The sequence below is a fragment of the Anoplopoma fimbria genome, unplaced genomic scaffold (genome assembly GCF_027596085.1).
Source record: "Anoplopoma fimbria isolate UVic2021 breed Golden Eagle Sablefish unplaced genomic scaffold, Afim_UVic_2022 Un_contig_13124_pilon_pilon, whole genome shotgun sequence".
NCBI lineage: Eukaryota > Metazoa > Chordata > Actinopteri > Perciformes > Anoplopomatidae > Anoplopoma > Anoplopoma fimbria.
The window spans coordinates 1-6,802 of record NW_026553546.1 but is presented as its reverse complement, the minus strand read 5'-3'; the positions used below and the strand labels follow the sequence as shown (position 1 = coordinate 6,802).

Here is a 6,802-nt window from a genome sequence, read left to right as displayed (position 1 = left end):
AAATGTGTGATTGCTGCTTGAATTAATTAATTCATGCTAAACTAATGAACTTAGTGCTAGTAAAACCCAAAGGTTTTGTGTTCAAGTCCCACCACATTCAAGTATTACATGCAGACAGGTGTAACCTTTTCCACCTTAGGAGTACATGTTGGATTTATCCCCTCGTTCTTTGTTTTCTATTTTTTTACGATCATAATTCAAGACTGACAGCGACTCTGTGGCGCAATGGATAGCGCGTTGGACTTCTAGTTAAGCTGTAAAGTAGTTATTCAAAGGTTGTGGGTTCGAGTCCCACCAGAGTTGAAATTTAAATTTAACAATTAATGACAAAATGTAGTAGTAACCCTTCAAAATGTGTGATTGCTGCTTGAATTAATTAATTCATGCTAAACTAATGAACTTAGTGCTTGTAAAACCCAAAGGTTTTGTGTTCAAGTCCCACCACATTCAAGTATTACATGCAGACAGGTGTAACCTTTTCCACCGTAGGAGTACATGTTGGATTTATCCCCTCGTTCTTTGTTTTCTATTTTTTTACGATCATAATTCAAGACTGACAGCGACTCTGTGGCGCAATGGATAGCGCGTTGGACTTCTAGTTAAGCTGTAAAGTAGTTATTCAAAGGTTGTGGGTTCGAGTCCCACCAGAGTTGAAATTTAAATTTAACAATTAATGACAAAATGTAGTAGTAACCCTTCAAAATGTGTGATTGCTGCTTGTATTAATTAATTCATGCTAAACTAATGAACTTAGTGCTAGTAAAACCCAAAGGTTTTGTGTTCAAGTCCCACCACATTCAAGTATTACATGCAGACAGGTGTAACCTTTTCCACCTTAGGAGTACATGTTGGATTTATCCCCTCGTTCTTTGTTTTTTATTTTTTTACGATCATAATTCAAGACTGACAGCGACTCTGTGGCGCAATGGATAGCGCGTTGGACTTCTAGTTAAGCTGTAAAGTAGTTATTCAAAGGTTGTGGGTTCGAGTCCCACCAGAGTTGAAATTTAAATTTAACAATTAATGACAAAATGTAGTAGTAACCCTTCAAAATGTGTGATTGCTGCTTGAATTAATTAATTCATGCTAAACTAATGAACTTAGTGCTCGTAAAACCCAAAGGTTTTGTGTTCAAGTCCCACCACATTCAAGTATTACATGCAGACAGGTGTAACCTTTTCCACCTTAGGAGTACATGTTGGATTTATCCCCTCGTTCTTTGTTTTCTATTTTTTTACGATCATAATTCAAGACTGACAGCGACTCTGTGGCGCAATGGATAGCGCGTTGGACTTCTAGTTAAGCTGTAAAGTAGTTATTCAAAGGTTGTGGGTTCGAGTCCCACCAGAGTTGAAATTTAAATTTAACAATTAATGACAAAATGTAGTAGTAACCCTTCAAAATGTGTGATTGCTGCTTGAATTAATTAATTCATGCTAAACTAATGAACTTAGTGCTAGTAAAACCCAAAGGTTTTGTGTTCAAGTCCCACCACATTCAAGTATTACATGCAGACAGGTGTAACCTTTTCCACCTTAGGAGTACATGTTGGATTTATCCCCTCGTTCTTTGTTTTCTATTTTTTTACGATCATAATTCAAGACTGACAGCGACTCTGTGGCGCAATGGATAGCGCGTTGGACTTCTAGTTAAGCTGTAAAGTAGTTATTCAAAGGTTGTGGGTTCGAGTCCCACCAGAGTTGAAATTTAAATTTAACAATTAATGACAAAATGTAGTAGTAACCCTTCAAAATGTGTGATTGCTGCTTGAATTAATTAATTCATGCTAAACTAATGAACTTAGTGCTCGTAAAACCCAAAGGTTTTGTGTTCAAGTCCCACCACATTCAAGTATTACATGCAGACAGGTGTAACCTTTTCCACCTTAGGAGTACATGTTGGATTTATCCCCTCGTTCTTTGTTTTCTATTTTTTTACGATCATAATTCAAGACTGACAGCGACTCTGTGGCGCAATGGATAGCGCGTTGGACTTCTAGTTAAGCTGTAAAGTAGTTATTCAAAGGTTGTGGGTTCGAGTCCCACCAGAGTTGAAATTTAAATTTAACAATTAATGACAAAATGTAGTAGTAACCCTTCAAAATGTGTGATTGCTGCTTGAAGTAATAAATTCATGCTAAACTAATGAACTTAGTGCTAGTAAAACCCAAATGTTTTGTGTTCAAGTCCCACCACATTCAAGTATTGCATGCAGACAGGTGTAACCTTTTCCACCGTAGGAGTACATGTTGGATTTATCCCCTCGTTCTTTGTTTTTTATTTTTTTACGATCATAATTCAAGACTGACAGCGACTCTGTGGCGCAATGGATAGCGTTTGGACTTCTAGTTAAGCTGTAAAGTAGTTATTCAAAGGTTGTGGGTTCGAGTCCCACCAGAGTTGAAATTTAAATTTAACAATTAATGACAAAATGTAGTAGTAACCCTTCAAAATGTGTGATTGCTGCTTGTATTAATTAATTCATGCTAAACTAATGAACTTAGTGCTAGTGAAACCCAAAGGTTTTGTGTTCAAGTCCCACCACATTCAAGTTTTACATGCAGACAGGTGTAACCTTTTCCACCGTAGGAGTACATGTTGGATCTATCCCCTCGTTCTTTGTTTTTTATTTTTTTACGATCATAATTCAAGACTGACAGCGACTCTGTGGCGCAATGGATAGCGCGTTGGACTTCTAGTTAAGCTGTAAAGTAGTTATTCAAAGGTTGTGGGTTCGAGTCCCACCAGAGTTGAAATTTAAATTTAACAATTAATGACAAAATGTAGTAGTAACCCTTCAAAATGTGTGATTCCTGCTTGAATTAATTAATTCATGCTAAACTAATGAACTTAGTGCTAGTAAAACCGAAAGTTTTTGTGTTCAAGTCCCACCACATTCAAGTATTACATGCAGACAGGTGTAACCTTTTCCACCTTAGGAGTACATGTTGGATTTATCCCCTCGTTCATTGTTATTTATTTTTTTATAATCATAATTCAAGACTGACAGCGGCTCTGTGGCGCAATGGATAGCGCGTTGGACTTCTAGTTAAGCTGTAAAGTAGTTATTCAAAGGTTGTGGGTTCGAGTCCCACCAGAGTTGAAATTTAAATTTAACAATTAATGACAAAATGTAGTAGTAACCCTTCAAAATGTGTGATTGCTGCTTGAATTAATTAATTCATGCTAAACTAATGAACTTAGTGCTAGTAAAACCCAAAGGTTTTGTGTTCAAGTCCCACCACATTCAAGTATTACATGCAGACAGGTGTAACCTTTTCCACCTTAGGAGTACATGTTGGATTTATCCCCTCGTTCTTTGTTTTCTATTTTTTTACGATCATAATTCAAGACTGACAGCGACTCTGTGGCGCAATGGATAGCGCGTTGGACTTCTAGTTAAGCTGTAAAGTAGTTATTCAAAGGTTGTGGGTTCGAGTCCCACCAGAGTTGAAATTTAAATTTAACAATTAATGACAAAATGTAGTAGTAACCCTTCAAAATGTGTGATTGCTGCTTGTATTAATTAATTCATGCTAAACTAATGAACTTAGTGCTAGTAAAACCCAAAGGTTTTGTGTTCAAGTCCCACCACATTCAAGTATTACATGCAGACAGGTGTAACCTTTTCCACCTTAGGAGTACATGTTGGATTTATCCCCTCGTTCTTTGTTTTTTATTTTTTTACGATCATAATTCAAGACTGACAGCGACTCTGTGGCGCAATGGATAGCGCGTTGGACTTCTAGTTAAGCTGTAAAGTAGTTATTCAAAGGTTGTGGGTTCGAGTCCCACCAGAGTTGAAATTTAAATTTAACAATTAATGACAAAATGTAGTAGTAACCCTTCAAAATGTGTTGATTGCTGCTTGAATTAATTAATTCATGCTAAACTAATGAACTTAGTGCTAGTAAAACCCAAAGGTTTTGTGTTCAAGTCCCACCACATTCAAGTATTACATGCAGACAGGTGTAACCTTTTCCACCTTAGGAGTACATGTTGGATTTATCCCCTCGTTCTTTGTTTTCTATTTTTTTACGATCATAATTCAAGACTGACAGCGACTCTGTGGCGCAATGGATAGCGCGTTGGACTTCTAGTTAAGCTGTAAAGTAGTTATTCAAAGGTTGTGGGTTCGAGTCCCACCAGAGTTGAAATTTAAATTTAACAATTAATGACAAAATGTAGTAGTAACCCTTCAAAATGTGTGATTGCTGCTTGAATTAATTAATTCATGCTAAACTAATGAACTTAGTGCTAGTAAAACCCAAAGGTTTTGTGTTCAAGTCCCACCACATTCAAGTATTACATGCAGACAGGTGTAACCTTTTCCACCTTAGGAGTACATGTTGGATTTATCCCCTCGTTCTTTGTTTTTTATTTTTTTACGATCATAATTCAAGACTGACAGCGACTCTGTGGCGCAATGGATAGCGCGTTGGACTTCTAGTTAAGCTGTAAAGTAGTTATTCAAAGGTTGTGGGTTCGAGTCCCACCAGAGTTGAAATTTAAATTTAACAATTAATGACAAAATGTAGTAGTAACCCTTCAAAATGTGTGATTGCTGCTTGAATTAATTAATTCATGCTAAACTAATGAACTTAGTGCTCGTAAAACCCAAAGGTTTTGTGTTCAAGTCCCACCACATTCAAGTATTACATGCAGACAGGTGTAACCTTTTCCACCTTAGGAGTACATGTTGGATTTATCCCCTCGTTCTTTGTTTTCTATTTTTTTACGATCATAATTCAAGACTGACAGCGACTCTGTGGCGCAATGGATAGCGCGTTGGACTTCTAGTTAAGCTGTAAAGTAGTTATTCAAAGGTTGTGGGTTCGAGTCCCACCAGAGTTGAAATTTAAATTTAACAATTAATGACAAAATGTAGTAGTAACCCTTCAAAATGTGTGATTGCTGCTTGAATTAATTAATTCATGCTAAACTAATGAACTTAGTGCTAGTAAAACCCAAAGGTTTTGTGTTCAAGTCCCACCACATTCAAGTATTACATGCAGACAGGTGTAACCTTTTCCACCTTAGGAGTACATGTTGGATTTATCCCCTCGTTCTTTGTTTTTATTTTTTTACGATCATAATTCAAGACTGACAGCGACTCTGTGGCGCAATGGATAGCGCGTTGGACTTCTAGTTAAGCTGTAAAGTAGTTATTCAAAGGTTGTGGGTTCGAGTCCCACCAGAGTTGAAATTTAAATTTAACAATTAATGACAAAATGTAGTAGTAACCCTTCAAAATGTGTGATTGCTGCTTGAATTAATTAATTCATGCTAAACTAATGAACTTAGTGCTCGTAAAACCCAAAGGTTTTGTGTTCAAGTCCCACCACATTCAAGTATTACATGCAGACAGGTGTAACCTTTTCCACCTTAGGAGTACATGTTGGATTTATCCCCTCGTTCTTTGTTTTCTATTTTTTTACGATCATAATTCAAGACTGACAGCGACTCTGTGGCGCAATGGATAGCGCGTTGGACTTCTAGTTAAGCTGTAAAGTAGTTATTCAAAGGTTGTGGGTTCGAGTCCCACCAGAGTTGAAATTTAAATTTAACAATTAATGACAAAATGTAGTAGTAACCCTTCAAAATGTGTGATTGCTGCTTGAATTAATTAATTCATGCTAAACTAATGAACTTAGTGCTAGTAAAACCCAAAGGTTTTGTGTTCAAGTCCCACCACATTCAAGTATTACATGCAGACAGGTGTAACCTTTTCCACCTTAGGAGTACATGTTGGATTTATCCCCTCGTTCTTTGTTTTCTATTTTTTTACGATCATAATTCAAGACTGACAGCGACTCTGTGGCGCAATGGATAGCGCGTTGGACTTCTAGTTAAGCTGTAAAGTAGTTATTCAAAGGTTGTGGGTTCGAGTCCCACCAGAGTTGAAATTTAAATTTAACAATTAATGACAAAATGTAGTAGTAACCCTTCAAAATGTGTGATTGCTGCTTGAATTAATTAATTCATGCTAAACTAATGAACTTAGTGCTAGTAAAACCCAAAGGTTTTGTGTTCAAGTCCCACCACATTCAAGTATTACATGCAGACAGGTGTAACCTTTTCCACCTTAGGAGTACATGTTGGATTTATCCCCTCGTTCTTTGTTTTTATTTTTTTACGATCATAATTCAAGACTGACAGCGACTCTGTGGCGCAATGGATAGCGCGTTGGACTTCTAGTTAAGCTGTAAAGTAGTTATTCAAAGGTTGTGGGTTCGAGTCCCACCAGAGTTGAAATTTAAATTTAACAATTAATGACAAAATGTAGTAGTAACCCTTCAAAATGTGTGATTGCTGCTTGAATTAATTAATTCATGCTAAACTAATGAACTTAGTGCTCGTAAAACCCAAAGGTTTTGTGTTCAAGTCCCACCACATTCAAGTATTACATGCAGACAGGTGTAACCTTTTCCACCTTAGGAGTACATGTTGGATTTATCCCCTCGTTCTTTGTTTTCTATTTTTTTACGATCATAATTCAAGACTGACAGCGACTCTGTGGCGCAATGGATAGCGCGTTGGACTTCTAGTTAAGCTGTAAAGTAGTTATTCAAAGGTTGTGGGTTCGAGTCCCACCAGAGTTGAAATTTAAATTTAACAATTAATGACAAAATGTAGTAGTAACCCTTCAAAATGTGTGATTGCTGCTTGTATTAATTAATTCATGCTAAACTAATGAACTTAGTGCTAGTAAAACCCAAAGGTTTTGTGTTCAAGTCCCACCACATTCAAGTATTACATGCAGACAGGTGTAACCTTTTCCACCGTAGGAGTACATGTTGGAT

General features: G+C 36.9%; 18 non-coding genes across 18 annotated transcripts; all 18 read left to right on the top strand.

The window, feature by feature from the left end:
- Positions 1–211: 211 nt before the first annotated feature.
- Positions 212–303, top strand: trnar-ucu (transfer RNA arginine (anticodon UCU)). The gene is given in 2 exon segments: positions 212–248; positions 268–303. It is a non-coding gene; the product is annotated as a tRNA-Arg (tRNA).
- A 258-nt stretch (positions 304–561) lies between these two features.
- trnar-ucu (transfer RNA arginine (anticodon UCU)) lies at positions 562–653 on the top strand. The gene is given in 2 exon segments: positions 562–598; positions 618–653. It is a non-coding gene; the product is annotated as a tRNA-Arg (tRNA).
- Positions 654–911: 258 nt separating this feature from the next.
- trnar-ucu (transfer RNA arginine (anticodon UCU)) lies at positions 912–1,003 on the top strand. The gene is given in 2 exon segments: positions 912–948; positions 968–1,003. It is a non-coding gene; the product is annotated as a tRNA-Arg (tRNA).
- Positions 1,004–1,261: 258 nt separating this feature from the next.
- trnar-ucu (transfer RNA arginine (anticodon UCU)) lies at positions 1,262–1,353 on the top strand. Its single transcript is given in 2 exon segments — positions 1,262–1,298; positions 1,318–1,353. It is a non-coding gene; the product is annotated as a tRNA-Arg (tRNA).
- A 258-nt stretch (positions 1,354–1,611) lies between these two features.
- trnar-ucu (transfer RNA arginine (anticodon UCU)) lies at positions 1,612–1,703 on the top strand. Its single transcript is given in 2 exon segments — positions 1,612–1,648; positions 1,668–1,703. It is a non-coding gene; the product is annotated as a tRNA-Arg (tRNA).
- Positions 1,704–1,961: 258 nt separating this feature from the next.
- Positions 1,962–2,053, top strand: trnar-ucu (transfer RNA arginine (anticodon UCU)). The gene is given in 2 exon segments: positions 1,962–1,998; positions 2,018–2,053. It is a non-coding gene; the product is annotated as a tRNA-Arg (tRNA).
- A 607-nt stretch (positions 2,054–2,660) lies between these two features.
- On the top strand, positions 2,661–2,752 carry trnar-ucu (transfer RNA arginine (anticodon UCU)). The gene is given in 2 exon segments: positions 2,661–2,697; positions 2,717–2,752. It is a non-coding gene; the product is annotated as a tRNA-Arg (tRNA).
- Positions 2,753–3,010: 258 nt separating this feature from the next.
- trnar-ucu (transfer RNA arginine (anticodon UCU)) lies at positions 3,011–3,102 on the top strand. Its single transcript is given in 2 exon segments — positions 3,011–3,047; positions 3,067–3,102. It is a non-coding gene; the product is annotated as a tRNA-Arg (tRNA).
- A 258-nt stretch (positions 3,103–3,360) lies between these two features.
- On the top strand, positions 3,361–3,452 carry trnar-ucu (transfer RNA arginine (anticodon UCU)). Its single transcript is given in 2 exon segments — positions 3,361–3,397; positions 3,417–3,452. It is a non-coding gene; the product is annotated as a tRNA-Arg (tRNA).
- Positions 3,453–3,710: 258 nt separating this feature from the next.
- On the top strand, positions 3,711–3,802 carry trnar-ucu (transfer RNA arginine (anticodon UCU)). Its single transcript is given in 2 exon segments — positions 3,711–3,747; positions 3,767–3,802. It is a non-coding gene; the product is annotated as a tRNA-Arg (tRNA).
- A 259-nt stretch (positions 3,803–4,061) lies between these two features.
- trnar-ucu (transfer RNA arginine (anticodon UCU)) lies at positions 4,062–4,153 on the top strand. The gene is given in 2 exon segments: positions 4,062–4,098; positions 4,118–4,153. It is a non-coding gene; the product is annotated as a tRNA-Arg (tRNA).
- Positions 4,154–4,411: 258 nt separating this feature from the next.
- trnar-ucu (transfer RNA arginine (anticodon UCU)) lies at positions 4,412–4,503 on the top strand. The gene is given in 2 exon segments: positions 4,412–4,448; positions 4,468–4,503. It is a non-coding gene; the product is annotated as a tRNA-Arg (tRNA).
- Positions 4,504–4,761: 258 nt separating this feature from the next.
- trnar-ucu (transfer RNA arginine (anticodon UCU)) lies at positions 4,762–4,853 on the top strand. The gene is given in 2 exon segments: positions 4,762–4,798; positions 4,818–4,853. It is a non-coding gene; the product is annotated as a tRNA-Arg (tRNA).
- Positions 4,854–5,110: 257 nt separating this feature from the next.
- Positions 5,111–5,202, top strand: trnar-ucu (transfer RNA arginine (anticodon UCU)). Its single transcript is given in 2 exon segments — positions 5,111–5,147; positions 5,167–5,202. It is a non-coding gene; the product is annotated as a tRNA-Arg (tRNA).
- Positions 5,203–5,460: 258 nt separating this feature from the next.
- Positions 5,461–5,552, top strand: trnar-ucu (transfer RNA arginine (anticodon UCU)). The gene is given in 2 exon segments: positions 5,461–5,497; positions 5,517–5,552. It is a non-coding gene; the product is annotated as a tRNA-Arg (tRNA).
- Positions 5,553–5,810: 258 nt separating this feature from the next.
- On the top strand, positions 5,811–5,902 carry trnar-ucu (transfer RNA arginine (anticodon UCU)). The gene is given in 2 exon segments: positions 5,811–5,847; positions 5,867–5,902. It is a non-coding gene; the product is annotated as a tRNA-Arg (tRNA).
- A 257-nt stretch (positions 5,903–6,159) lies between these two features.
- On the top strand, positions 6,160–6,251 carry trnar-ucu (transfer RNA arginine (anticodon UCU)). Its single transcript is given in 2 exon segments — positions 6,160–6,196; positions 6,216–6,251. It is a non-coding gene; the product is annotated as a tRNA-Arg (tRNA).
- Positions 6,252–6,509: 258 nt separating this feature from the next.
- On the top strand, positions 6,510–6,601 carry trnar-ucu (transfer RNA arginine (anticodon UCU)). The gene is given in 2 exon segments: positions 6,510–6,546; positions 6,566–6,601. It is a non-coding gene; the product is annotated as a tRNA-Arg (tRNA).
- Positions 6,602–6,802: the final 201 nt, after the last annotated feature.